Source organism: Schistocerca piceifrons, chromosome 1, assembly GCF_021461385.2.
Source record: "Schistocerca piceifrons isolate TAMUIC-IGC-003096 chromosome 1, iqSchPice1.1, whole genome shotgun sequence".
Lineage (NCBI taxonomy): Eukaryota > Metazoa > Arthropoda > Insecta > Orthoptera > Acrididae > Schistocerca > Schistocerca piceifrons.
In genome coordinates, this window is record NC_060138.1 from 1117432613 (window position 1) to 1117447791 (window position 15179).

The 15179-nt window shown below is 45.7% G+C and overlaps 1 long non-coding RNA gene across 1 annotated transcript in view; it reads left to right on the top strand.

Moving 5' to 3' along the window:
• LOC124782245 overlaps positions 1-14489 on the top strand; it is a 117577-nt gene extending 103088 nt beyond the window's left edge. Inside the window, exon 3 of the long non-coding RNA XR_007015958.1 lies at positions 14406-14489. This is a non-coding gene — a long non-coding RNA (uncharacterized LOC124782245). The remainder of the gene's footprint in view (positions 1-14405) is intronic.
• Positions 14490-15179: the final 690 nt, after the last annotated feature.

Consider the following 15179-nt stretch of genomic DNA (forward strand, 5'->3'; position numbering starts at 1 on the left):
CAATGGTCCCATAACACTCCCCTGTGGCACGCCAGAGGTTACTTTAACGTCTGTAGACGTCTCTCCATTGATAACAACATGCTGTGTTCTGTTTGCTAAAAACTCTTCAATCCAGCCACACAGCTGGTCTGATATTCCGTAGGCTCTTACTTTGTTTATCAGGCGACAGTGCGGAACTGTATCGAACGCCTTCCGGAAGTCAAGAAAAATAGCATCTACCTGGGAGCCTGTATCTAATATTTTCTGGGTCTCATGAACAAATAAGGCGAGTTGGGTCTCACACGATCGCTGTTTCCGGAATCCATGTTGATTCCTACATAGTAGATTCTGGGTTTCCAGAAATGACATGATACGCGAGCAAAAAACATGTTCTAAAATTCTACAAGAGATCGACGTAAGAGATATAGGTCTATAGTTTTGCGCATCTGCTCGACGACCCTTCTTGAAGACTGGGACTATCTGTGCTCTTTTCCAATCATTTGGAACCCTCCGTTCCTCTAGAGACTTGCGGTACACGGCTGTTAGAAGGGGAGCAAGTTCTTTCGCGTACTCTGTGTAGAATCGAATTAGTATCCCGTCAGGTCCAGTGGACTTTCCTCTATTGAGTGATTCCAGTTGCTTTTCTATTCCTTGGACACTTATTTCGATGTCAGCCATTTTTTCGTTTGTGCGAGGATTTAGAGAAGGAACTGCAGTGCGGTCTTCCTCTGTGAAACAGCTTTGGAAAAAGGTGTTTAGTATTTCAGCTTTACGCGTGTCATCCTCTGTTTCAATGCCATCATCATCCCGTAGTGTCTGGATATGCTGCTTCGAGCCACTTACTGATTTAACGTAAGACCAGAACTTCCTAGGATTTTCTGTCAAGTCGGTACATAGAATTTTACTTTCGAATTCAATGAACGCTTCACGCATAGCCCTCCTTACGCTAACTTTGACATCGTTTAGCTTCTGTTTGTCTGAGAGGTTTTGGCTGCGTTTAAACTTGGAGTGGAGCTCTCTTTGCTTTCGCAGTAGTTTCCTAACTTTGTTGTTGTACCACGGTGGGTTTTTCCCGTCCCTCACAGTTTTACTCGGCACGTACCTGTCTAAAACGCATTTTACGATTGCCTTGAACTTTTTCCATAAACACTCAACATTGTCAGTGTCGGAACAGAAATTTTCGTTTTGATCTGTTAGGTAGTCTGAAATCTGCCTTCTATTACTCTTGCTAAACAGATAAACCTTCCTCCCTTTTTTTATATTCCTATTAACTTCCATATTCAGGGATGCTGCAACGGCCTTATGATCACTGATTCCCTGTTCTGTACATACAGATTCGAAAAGTTCGGGTCTGTTTGTTATCAGTAGGTCCAATATGTTATCTCCACGAGTCGGTTCTCTGTTTAATTGCTCGAGGTAATTTTCGGATAGTGCACTCAGTATAATGTCACTCGATGCTCTGTCCCTACCACCCGTCCTAAACATCTGAGTGTCCCAGTCTATATCTGGTAAATTGAAATCTCCACCTAAGACTATAACATGCTGAGAAAATTCCCCCTTCTATTCCAGTCTCGTATTGTTCGTGGAAAGAAAGATTATCGGTATACCTCTGTGTGGCCTCTAATCTCTCTGATTTTATCCTCATGGTCTCTTCGCGAGATATACGTAGGAGGGAGTAATATACTGCTTGACTCCTCGGTGAAGGTATGTTCTCGAAACTTTAAAAAAAGCTCGTACCGAGCTACTGAGCGTCTCTCCTGCAGAGTCTTCCACTGGAGTTTATCTATCATCTACGTAACGGTTTCTCGATTACTAAATGATCCTGTAACGAAGCGCGCTGTTCTCCGTTGGATCTTCTCTACCTCTTCCATCAAGCCTATCTGGTACGGATCCCACACTGGTGAGCAATACTGAAGCAGTGGGCGACCCAGTGTACTGTAACCTGCTTCCTTTGTTTTCGGATTGCATTTCCTTAGGATTCTGTCAATGAATCTCAGTCTGGCATCTGCTTTACCGACGATCAACTTTATATAATCATTCCGTTTTAAATCACTTCTAATGCCTACTCCCCACCGAGTGAGGTGGCGCAGTGGTTAGCACACTGGACTCGGATTCGGGAGGACGACGGTTCAATCCCGTCTCCGGCCATCCTGATTTAGGTTTTCCGTGATTTCCCTAAATCCTTTCAGGCAAATTCCTGGATGGTTCCTTTGAAAGGGCATGGGCAATTTCCTTCCCCGTCCTTCCCTAACCCGAGCTTGCGCTCCGTCTCTAATGATCTCGTTGTCGACGGGACGTTAAACACTAATCTCCTCCTCCTACTCCCAGATAATTTATGGATTTAACTGCTTCCAGTTGCTGACCTGCTATATTGTAGCTAAATGATAAGGGATCTTTCTTTCTATGTATTCGCAGCACATTACACTTGTCTACATTGAGATTCAATTGCCATTCTCTGCACCAAGCGTGAATTCGTTGCAGATCCTCCTGCATTTCAGTACAATTTTCTATTGTTACAACTCCTGGATACACTACAGCATCATCTGCGAAGAGCCTCAGTGAACTTCCGATGTTATCCACGAGGTCATTTATGTATATTGTGATTAGCAACGGTCCTACGACCCTCCCCTGCAGCACACTGAAATCGCTACACTTCTGAAGACTTCTCTTCATTGAGAATGACATGCTGCGTTCTGTTATCTAGGAACTCTTCAATCCAATCACACAATTGGTCTGGCCGGCTGCAGTGGTGTAGCGGTTCTAAGTGCTCAGTCCGGCACCGCGCGACTGCTACGGTCGCAGGGTCGAATCCTGCCTCGGGCATGGATGTGTGTGATGTCCTTAGGTTAGTTAGGTTTAAGTAGTTCTAAGTTCTAGGGGACTGATGACCACAGATGTTAAGTCCCATAGTGCTCAGAGCCATTTGAACCATTTTGAACACAATTGGTCTGATAGTCCATACGCTCTTACTTTGTTCATTAAACGACTGTGGGGAACTGTATCCAGCGCCTTGCGAAAGTCATGAAACACGGCATCTACCTGGGAACCCGTGTTTACGGCCCTCTGCGTCTCGTGGACGAATAGCGCGAGCTGGGTTTCACACGATCGTCTTTTTCGAATCCCATGCTGATTCCTACAAAGTAGATTTCTAGTCTCCAGAAAAGTCATTATACTCGAACACAATACGTGTTCCAAAATTCTACAACTGATCGACGTTAGAGATATAGGTCTATAGTTCTGCACATCTGTTCGACGTCCCTTCTTGAAAACGCGGATCACCTGTGCCCTTTTCCAATCTCCTCCGATTTGTCAACTGCAGTCGACTTTCGCGGTCGCATCAAGAGACACGTCACTTTGACGTCACTCGAAGTGGCAATAGCTTGTCCCGTCCTAGGCTGGCTGAGCTACAGCGTGGCCACGTCACAGAGAGGGGGCGTGGCTCGGCGGCGACATCTGGCGGCGACGCGCTGACGTAGAGCCGCGTGGCCCGCCCCGGCCATTACGGGCGTCAGGCGGCCACGAGCGCAATATACAGCGACCGGAGGCCACGCCACACCACAGCCGGCCGGGGCCGGGGCCGGGCTGGGATTAATCTCCTCCGGCCGCGTCGCCCGCTGCTGACGCACGCCACTTTTTACAGCAGACAGACAGAGAGCAATAAATACTACCGTCTTTAATTAGCCCCAGGCGAGCGCTGCTGGTTAGCCACTGTGCGAGTAGCAAATCTGCCCAGTGTCGTCTCTGTTGCGGCCTCGCGAGTCGCTGATGGCGCATTTCATCACGTGTATCACCATAAAATGGAATGAAACGTGTTCCAACATTCTACAGCAGACTGACATCAGAAAAGTAGACCTGCAGTTTTGTGCGTCGGTTCGACGGCCCTTCTTGAAAACTGGGATGACTCGTACTGTTTTCGGATCATTATGAAAGCTTCGCCCCTCCAGAGACTTAAGCAACCCTGCTGCTAGAAGAGGGACAAGTTCTTTCACAAGCTTTGTCCATAATCGATATGGTATCCCGTCTGGTATAGCGGACGTTTCTCTACGAGGGATCTCACCTGCTTTTCTATCCCTTGATGACTTATCTGTCATTTAGTCTCTGTTGATCCATCATAGACAGGGGGTATCAGCTGTTCAACTAATTATCAATGAAATTCGCCAACAGCCTTGTAGTTGCGATGTTATTTTATCTCCACATGATATTTCAGTCACCATTTTTCTCCTCCGATTGCGAAAACATTCTGTTGGCACGCACCTACTTAGGGAGAAATGATCATCACGATAAAATAAGAGAAATCAGGGCTTGCACAGAAAAATTTGAGAGGTTCCATGCCCTCTTTTGCATGTCGCCTCTCATTTTCATCAATTTTATTAATGTTCTATGTCATAGCACGGTAGTAACAGAGTGAATAACGTTATTGTAATGCGAGTATTTGTACTGAGAGCTCAAAAAATACTTATCACTCGATTCCTAAACTTGTTGTTTTACTTCCCTGGGTGGCCTGTGTGAGGCGAGCTTTGGAGGGCGCGGCACACTGCGTTTCCGGTTGGGGGCTGCAATTCCCTGAATTCTGAGGGGTTCGTACAATAGGCTTAAGCGTCTGGCGGAACGACTGACGTCGGTCGAGTTTCCCTTATTGTATGCAGGGCGAAACGACCTGCGAGACGTCTGAGTGTAGCCGCAGTTTATGTGTTTACCGCTCCGGCGCGTCTGGGACGAAGATTCCTGGCACCGACTGACTGCATTGTCCTCTTGATTCGGAGAAAACTTGTGGACTGTGCCCTGCTGGGTGCGATAGTCTGGCACCGGATGGTGGCTCTGAGCACTATGGGACTTAACATCTGAGGTCATCAGTCCCCTAGAACTTAGAACTACTTAAACCTAACTAACCTAAGGACAGCACACAACACCCAGCCATCACGAGGCAGAGAAAATCCCTGACCCCGCCGTGGCACCGGATGGCCGGTGGTCTAGGCAGGTTGTTTTCGTAGCCAGTCAGTGCCCTCAGCTGAATAGCAGAGGCATGATTGGTCAACTTAAACTGAGGCTAGTTGACGTCATAAAGCCCTGCTCGAAATTGGAGGGAACAGTCGCTATTGGCGCGAATAATGTTATGAGACAGTGTGGAGGAATTTTGGAACCAGAACTGAATGCTGATTCGCGGTTTTTCGAGGAGAGTAGGGAGTAGAGCAATGTTGGCTTCACTCTTGCGTTGCGTGGGCAGTGGATTCGGGATCTGATCTTCGTTGGGGTCGGACAGTCTTGCTACTTGGTCGCTCTTTTTCGAAGTAGCTTAGAATTCTCGGACAGCCTTCACGGCCAGGGATTGACACAGAGTTGCTGCATGGCAGAAGTCGGCGCCTACATCATCAGGACGCTGCCTACCGACGATGTGCTGCAGATTTCAGTACCGGTGCAGTATTTTGCGGCTCTAGCAAATGGACCTTATCAATTTTATACTGAATCCCTCAGCAGCACGCGCGCTCGCTTTGCTACAAGTCCACCTTGCTTGTTTCTCCATGTGATCCCATTTGAGCTTTCACTACTAATTGCGATACTGCTATATAGTCGGGAGATTAATATTTGATTCATTAGGACCTCCAGTCATTATCGTCAATCTATTGCATCACAGAGAGTAGAAGCACCTTGTTCTCGAGCCAACTCTTATTCTCATAATATTTCAGTATACCCTGTCCTTTAACCCACTGTTTGTGTCGATAATCATGTACATTTATGTTATGATATATAATAAATGTCATTGTAATATTTAGTCCGCATATCGTTTCGTCGATATATGCAGAATCCCATTTCCTGTTGTTTATTATGATAAAGCTCCCCTTCTTTTCTGAGTAGATTACGATTTTTATTAAATTATTGTGAGTGTGCACTCCTTATTTTACCAACTAGCAGGGTCCACCATCATTTTCTTCCGTTACCGTTGCGCACATAACCAATTAGGTGATATGTAAGGAAGGGTCGAGTGCATGTCCACTTCTCATGTGAAATTCGTCTGAATTAAAGAGGTACATACTCTTCTCCACCCCGGCTCCTCGCAAATTTACGAGCTCGAATGAAGCACTTGTCATACAACGCCACATATTCCCGGATGTCGTGAATTCGAAACCGTATCCCAACATCGTTTATTTCTGAGAGATGCATACGGGGCCTGAAGATGACACAGTGGAATGCCGAAACTGGTCGTCAAAATAAATTAAAATAACATCTCAGTTACATGGCTGTTGGCGAATTTCATTGATAAATATCTGTCATTTTGTCGTTATTATGACTTTTTAAAGGAGGAATTGTGCGATCTCCCTTTGTAAAACAGCTTTGGGAAAAGACGTTTATTAGTTTTGCCTTTACTGCGTCATCCCCCGTTTCAATGCCATTATGATTACAGACTGTCTCGAGTGATGGTTCGGTTCGGTTACTGACTTAACATAAGACGAAAACTTCTTAGCATTTTTTGTCAATTCGGTAAATAGAACTTTGTTTTCGAATTCGTTGAGCGCTTCACGCATGGCCTCTCTTACGCTAATTTTGGCTTTTGGTTTCTTTTCAGTTTCACGTTAATCTGTTGCTCTTTCAAAACTTTTCGGCGGCAGCGGAGACACTCACTTCCCGTCGCGTCTGATACGCTGGGCGGGAGGCCGCAGATGACGAAAGGAGGGCCCCGCGCGTGGCGTTCCTTCTGGTCCAGAGAGGCAGCCGCTTGCCGTCAAAGTGTGGGACGACAGTAAAACTGGAGCGGCCTCGCTAGCTCCGCGTCTCGAGAAGGGCGGCGGGCGCCGAATTTTACAGTGGAGCCGAATTTTACTGTGTCGCTCTGGCCGGGAATGGGGGGAAGGGTCGGGTCTGCGACCTCGCAGTAGCTTTTTATGGCGTCGCGCGCCCGACTGGTCTACCGTCCCGTCTGGGAGGGCTACACCAAAAGGCGAATTGAACTGCGCAGTGTGACAGCCGGTCCGAGGTGCAGACAACACAGTGGTCGCAATGCCCGATCTCTTGCCAGTGAGGTCGAGCTAAGACAGCGAACAACGCACACTGGATTTTATTCCCAAGTCTGTATTCCGAAAAAATTATGTACTGAGTTGGTTGTGCGTGTTGTTGTTTGGGAAGGGCCGTTTCTATAACTTACACTACTGGCCATTAAAATTGCTACACCAAGAAGAAATGCAGATGATAAACGGGTATTCATTGGACATATATATTATACAAGAACTGACATGTGATTACATTTTCACGCAATTTGGATGCACAGATTCTGAGAAATGAGTACCCAGAACAAACACCTCTGGCCGTAATAACGGCGTTGATACGCCTGGGCATTGAGTTAAACAGAGCTTGGATGTCGTGTACAGGTACAGCTGCCCATGAAGCTTCAACATGACATCAAGAGTAGTGACTGGCGTATTGTGACGAACCAGTTGCTCGGTCACCATTGACCAGACGTTTTCAGTTGGTGAGAGATCAGGAGAGTGTGTTGACCAGGGCAGCAGTCGAACATTTTCTGTATCCAGAAAGGCCCGTACAGGACCTGCAACATGCGGTCGTGCATTATCCTGCTGAAACGTAGGGTTTCGCCGGGATCGAATGAAGGGTAGAGCCACGGGTCGTAACACATCTGAAATGTAACGTCCACTGTTCAATGTGCCGTCATTGCGAACAAGAGGTGACAGAGACGTATAACCAATGGCATTCTATACCATCACGCCGGTGATACTCCAGTATGGCGATGACGAATACACGCTTCCAATGTGCGTTCACCGCGATGTCGCCAAATACGCCAAATACGGATGCGACCATCATGATACTGTAAACAGAACCTGGATTTATCCGAAAAAATGTCATTTTGCCATTCGTGCATCCAGGTTCGTCGTTGAGTACACCATCCCAGGCGCTCCTGTTTGTGATGCAGCGTGAAGGATAACCGCAGCCATGGTCTCCGAGCTGATAGTCCATGCTGTTGCAAACGTCGTCGAACTGTTCGTGCAGATGGTTGTCGTCTTGCAAACGTCCGCATCTGTTGACTCAGGGATCGAGACGTGGCTGCCCGATCCCTTACAGCCATGCGGATAAGATGCCTGTCATCTCGACTGCTAGTGATACGAGGCCGTTGGGGTCAAGCACGGCGTTCCGTATTACCCTCCTGAACCCACCGATTCCATATTCTGCTAAAAGTCATTGGATCTCGACAAACGCGAGCAGAAATGTCGCGATACGATAAAACGCAATCGCGATAGGCTACAATCCGACCTTTATCAAAGTCTGAAACGTGATGGTACGCGTTTCTCCTCCTTACACGAAGCATCACAACAACGTTTCACCAGGCAACGCCGGTCAACTGCTGTTTCATCATCATCATTATCATCATCATTTAAGACTGATTATGCCTTTCAGCGTTCAGTCTGGAGCATAGCCCCCCTTATACAGTTCCTCCATGATCCCCTATTCAGTGCTAACATCGGTGCCTCTTCTGATGTTAAACCTATTACTTCAAAATCATTCTTAACCGAATCCAGGTACCTGCTCCTCGGTCTGCCCCGACTCCTCCTACCCTCTACTGCTGAACCCATGAGTCTCTTGGGTAACCTTGCTTCTCCCATGCGTGTAACATGACCCCACCATCTAAGCCTGTTCGCCCTGACTGCTACATCTATAGAGTTCATTCCCAGTTTTTCTTTGATTTCCTCGTTGTGGACACCCTCCTGCCATTCTTCTCATCTACTAGTACCTGCAATCATCCTAGCTACTTTCATATCCGTAACCTCAACCTTGTTGATAAGGTAACCTGAATCCACCCAGGTTTCGCTCCCGTACAACAAAGTTGGTCGAAAGATTGAACGGTGCACAGATAACTTAGTCTTGGTACTGATTTCCTTCTTGCAGAAGAGCGTAGATCGTAGCTGAGCGCTCACTGCATTAGCTTTGCTACACCTCGCTTCCAGTTCTTTCACTATGTTGCCATCCTGTGAGAACATGCATCCTAAGTACTTGAAACCGTCCACCTGTTCTAACTTTGTTCCTCCTATTTGGCACTCAATCTGTTTATATTTCTTTCCCACTGACATTACTTTCGTTTTGGAGATGCTAATCTTGATACCATAGTCCTTACATTTCTGATCTAGCTCTGAAATATTTCTTTGCAAACTTTCAATCGAATCTGCCATCACAACTAAGTCATCCGCATATGCAAGACTGCTTATTTTGTCTATTGTCTATTGGTTTCAACATATGATCCATAAATAATATGAACAACAGTGGAGACAGGTTGCAGCCTTGTCTTACCCCTGAAACTACTCTGAACCATGAACTCAATTTACCGTCAACTCTAACTGCTGCCTGACTATCCATGTAAAGACCTTTAATTGCTTGCAAAAGTTTGCCTCCTATTCCATTATCTTGTAGAACAGACAATAACTTCCTCCTAGGAACCCGGTCATATGCCTTTTCTAGATCTATAAAGCATAGATACAATTCCCCGTTCCACTCATAATACTTCTCCATTATTTGCCGTAAGCTAAAGATCTGGTCCTGACAACCTCTAAGAGGCCTAAACCCACACTGATTTTCAACCAATTGGTCCTCAACTAATACTCGCACTTTCTTTTCAACAATATCTGAGAAGATTTTACCCACAACGCTGATTAAACAGATACCTCTGTAGTTGTTACAATCTTTTCTGTTTCCATGTTTAAAATCTTTTCTGTTTCCATGTTTAAAGACTGGTGTGATTACTGCTTTTGTCCAGTCTGATGGAACCTGTCCCGACTCCCAGGCCATTTCAATTATCCTGTGTAGCCATTTAAGATCTGACATTCCACTGTATTTGATGAGTTCCGACTTAATTTCATCCACCCCAGCCGCTTTATTGCACTGCAATCTATTGACCATTTTTTCCACTTCCTCAAATGTGATCCTATTTCCATCATCATTCCTATCCCATTCTACCTCGAAATGTGAAACATTAATGATCGCATTTTCACCTACATTGAGCAACTCTTCAAAATATTCCCTCCATATGCCCAAGGCATCCACAGGATTCACCAGCAGTTTCCCTGACCTGTCCAAAATACTTGTCATTTCCTTCTTACCTCCCTTTCGAAGACTGCTAATTACACTCCAGAATGGTTTTCTAGCAGCTTGACCCATAGTCTCCAACCTGTTTCCAAAGTCTTCCCACGATTTCTTCTTGGATGCTGCAATTATCTGTTTGGCTTTGTTTCTTTCTTCAACATAACTTTCTCTGTCTACCTGGGTTCTGGTATGTAGCCATTTTTGATACGCCTTCTTTTTCCTTTTACAGGCGGCCTTGACTGTATCATTCCACCAAGCTGTTTGCTTCATCCTACTTTTACACAGTACTGTTCCAAGACATTCTTTAGCCACTTCGAGTACTGTGTCCCTGTACCTTGTCCATTCCTTTTCCAATGACTGTAATTGACTACATTCAACTAACTGGTACCTTTCTGAGATCGCTGTTATGTACTTGTGCCTGATTTCCTTATCCTGAAGTTTCTCCACTCTTATCCTCCTACATATGGCCCTGACCTCCTGCACTTTCGGCCTCACAATCCCAATTTCACTGCAGATTAAATAATGATCAGTGTCATCAAAGAATCCCCTGAATACACGTGTGTCCCTCACAGCCTTCCTGAATTCCTGATCTGTTATTATATAGTCAATGACAGATCTGGTTCCCCTGCCTTCCCAAGTATACCGGTGAATGTTCTTATGTTTAAAAAAGGAGTTTGTGATTACTAAGCCCATACTGGCACAGAAATCCAAGAGTTGTTTCCCGTTCCTGTTGGCCTCCATATCCTCTCCAAATTTACCCATGACCTTTTCATACCCTTCTGTTCGATTTCCAATCCTGGCGTTAAAATCACCCATGAGCAGAACACTGTCCTTGTCCTTTACTCTAACAACTACATCACTGAGTGCCTCATAAAAACTATCTATCTTATCTTGATCTGTCCCTTCACAATGCGAATATACTGACACAATCCTAATTTTCTTGCTAGACACTGTCAAATCTACCCACATCAGTCGTTCGTTTACATACCTTATTGCAACTACGCTGGGTTCCATTTCTTTCCTGATGTAAAGCCCTACACCCCATTGTGCTATTCCTGCTTTGACTCCTGACAGGTAGACCTTGTATTCTCCCACTTCCTCTTCTTTCTCACCCCTTACCCGAATGTCACTAACAGCTAAAACGTCCAGCCCCATCTTACTTGCAGCCTCTGCCAGCTCTACCTTCTTCCCAGAGTAGCCCCCATTGATATTAATAGCTCCCCATTTGCATATCTTTCGGTGTTAATGCCTGTGTCAGTGTGATATGATACGCATGATGGTTATGTGCCTTCAAAATCCTCAAAACAGTTGAGTTCGGTCTTCCAGTTTGTCTCTGAATCGCACGACTACTCATTTCGGGATCCAGTTGAACACAGGCGAGAACGATAAGGGTACGAGCGTCAATTTCATTGCTTTCGCGATGACGAGGTGGACGGTGCACGTATCCATTTCGAGCTCGTCGAGTGCAATTTCGAATAATGTTTTCACTCGGATGTCGTCTGGTTGGGAAACGATCCACATACAATTGCGTAGCTGCAGCGTAATTGTTATGGAATTCCCCTAAAATTAACATCATATCAACAACCCCTGTAAGAGGACAGTGAACCATGTTTCGCTAAAGAATAATTTACTTTCGTCAGTTGTTATTTACTGTTCACAATCTGAAAGTGAAGTGACGTCTGATAGCATTGTATACTGAGCCATAGTTCGCAGGTTGGCCACGGTAGCGCGACAGTCGGGTGAATAATGCCATTGTGAAGAGTTCCCTAATAAGATTGTAATACCATTCCGCATCCCTCCATCAAAAACAGTGGCGGGTGGGATACATTTTGTACAGAAGTAACTTAATTTGGCGTAATGAAAGAATTGGTGCACATTTTGTATCGATTTGATGCGTCCTTTTCGGATCATTCTAAATAAATCGGAGTTCTTCCCCAATTTTAATTCTTCTCGATTTCAGCGTCATCTGTCAATGGTTTAAAAAATGTTTCAGACAAAACTTGATTACTTTTTTTATGGAGAATCCTAATCTGCAATAAAAATGGATCTTCCCATTTAAGATTTATAAGTTGCCCCCCGACCCACCCAAGGGGGAGGGGGCTGGAGGTCACGTGTAGTATCATTTTATGTCCCCCTTTCGGCTTACGAACTTGTCTTACCCACTATTTTTACCCAATGTATAGTTTTTGAGATAATCTCATCCGAAATTTCAGATGGACCACCCTGTATATTCCCGTACGGGGAGACATTGCATCGTATTTCTCAGCAACACAGGCAATGCAATATCGAATTTATGCATCGACACCGAGCAAGCGGCTTCCAATTGAACGTTGCGGATGTACGAGAGCAAACTGCAGATGCGTTGTTGCGAAATGTGAAACTTTGAGGCTTGCTGCGGCGCGTGTTCGGATAGCCTAAATGTAAGGCGACCGCTAGCGATAAGCGGGGAATCTGCATTTGAGTCCCGATCCGGCACTAATTTTCATTATCTTCATTCCATTATACAACTGATGGTTGTCCATATTCGCAACTGCGAATACATTTCATGTATTTCATAACAGCTGTAGTCGTCACAGTACCTAATTTTTTTCCGGACTGGGATTCAGTCTCGTTTGCAAGGTATATATTGCATTACTATGTATTAATAGAGCTATCCAGTCACCCTTTTCAGTCTTCCGTACGTGTGTGACATTTTTCAATCGACTTTGAACATTTTGATCAGATGACAACAGTTTGTTTCGGTTTCCTTTCACCTGACTTAGCAAAAATAATTATTACTCCTCATGTTTGTATTTCGCTAAAAGGCTGTGAAGGCTGTGAAGTTAAAAATTAGAGTCACAATAAAAATGTTTCGGAATATTATGCCGTGGTCGCATGGATTATACGTTAAAACACTTTCGTACCCATATGCAGAGGTCATTTTCAAGGGTGATCATAGCTACCTTGAATGCCCGACCCACACCCTTGCTCGTTACTGATTACAACAAAGTTCTACTTCCGCGTGCATCCGCCCAATGGCATGACGTCACATGTTTTGAATGTGCTAGCGTAATTGGCCGTTGTCGGCTGCCGTCGTCCGCTGTTGCTGTCACCCCGTTGTGGAAGATTGGCATACGTTTTCTAGAGTACCGAAACCCAGATGTTATTCAGTTCCACGCCCGCCTCCTTCTACTGAAATTCCTGAAGTGTTTTATAATAGGAAGGAGAAGGGTGAGAAATTGGATGACACCTCCCAAAGCTATCTGTAGCTCTGACAGAATGTCATCTACTCCTGGAGCATTGTCTCCACGGGTCTTTCGGTGCTCTGCCAGACTCTTCTCGAAGTATCGTATTTACCACCTCGTTTTCATCGACGTCCTGTTTCATTCCTATAGTACTGCCTGCAAGTTCATTTCCCTTGTACAGACCGACTATTACTTCTTCCACCTTTCAGCTTTCCCTTCCTTGCTTACGACAGGTTTTCCATCTGAGATTTCGGTAGTCATATAACTGCTTCGCCGGCCGGTGTGGCCGTGCGGTTAAAGGCGCTTCAGTTTGGAACCGCGTGACAGCTACGGTCGCAGGTTCGAATCCTGCCTCGGGCATGGATGTGTGTGATGTCCTTAGGTTAGTTAGGTTTAATTAGTTCTAAGTTCTAGGCGACTGATGACCTCAGAAGTTAAGTCGCATAGTGCTCAGAGCCATTTGAACCATTTTATAACTGCTTCTGTTTTCTCCAAAGGCCTCCTTAATTTTTTTTGAGTTGGTAGCTATCTTCCTCCCAGTGAGGTATGCTTCTAAATCTTTACATTTGTCCTCTAACCATTGCCCTCAAGCCATTTTGCACTTACCGTCGATTTCATTTTCTAGTCTTTTGTTTTCCCTTTTGCCAGCTTCATTTGATACATTTTTATATTTTCTCTTTCCATGAGTTAATTTCATCATCTCCTGTGTAACTACTACTCATCAGTTACCTTTCTTGCCATTATCAATAAGTGACATGTAAACTGAACATTATAAGTCTATATAACCTTCAACATGAAAGATGGTAGTCTGATGTGTATTTTTTCATCTGTGGGTTTTATTTGCCAACGTTTGAACGTACAAAACAGTACTGTAGTATTCGATACACTCCCAAACAGTAATTAAGTATACGATACAAGGCCCATTACTATACAAAATAGTATTGTAGTATCTGATACGCGTCAAAAACAGTATTTTGCTATGCGATGCAAGGCCTTTTAAGTTACAGCTATAAGGAAAGTTCAACGAGAGGAGGTGGGACGCTTTAGCGACGTAGGCCCTATCTGACTCCACCCAGTGTGAAGGCTTGCCGGGTTTCTGAGAGAAGACTGCCTCCGCTGTTGCAGGTCTTTTTGCAATGACGCCGCTGACGCTGCTATGGCTGACGGCGCTGACGGGCGGTCTGGTGGCCGGGCAGCCGACGCCGCCCCCGCCGCCGTCGCTGCGGCCACTGGCGCTGCTGCTGCAGCCGCCGCCCGCCGCCGCCAACCTCATCCCCGGCGGCAGGTACGCCGCCTCCCGCCCCGGACTCAGCGTCGGCGCCCACGGAAACAACGGCCGCAGCCACGATAAGCCCGCGGCCTTCTCAGGTGAGCGGACCGCCTCCGCCACCCAGTGCGGGTACTGGCTGAAGCCTCGTTTGGACTGGACCGAACACGAGAAAGGCTAGCATTCTGTCTCGTGTAAATGATACGCGAGTGTGAGCGAACTGTGTTGAGTCATGCTCTGTTATCTGCTGGTCTTCGCTCGTGTTCCTCTGGCTGTCGGGCTTTCAGTAAACCACTGAAGGAAATACGCGTCCTCTCCACTTCGGCGTCAGCAGTCACAAAGCTTTTCTCTGCTATCGTGTCTACATCTGTTGTTGACATGAGTTGAGTGATCGATGGGATGATGTTTAGAGAATGTAATGTTGCTGATAGAAGAATATAGATATCAGTGCACAAATGTCGAAAGAGAAAAATATATGAACAAATATGTACCTCCTAGCCTTTTACCTGCTGCTTTGCCTGCCTATGCCTATGGCACACATCTCCTGCTCCCATCCCTCCCTGTCCACCTCTTCCTCCCCTTCTCTGTTTGTCCATATCATCCTCCCATCTCTACCTGTCCATTTCCTCCTT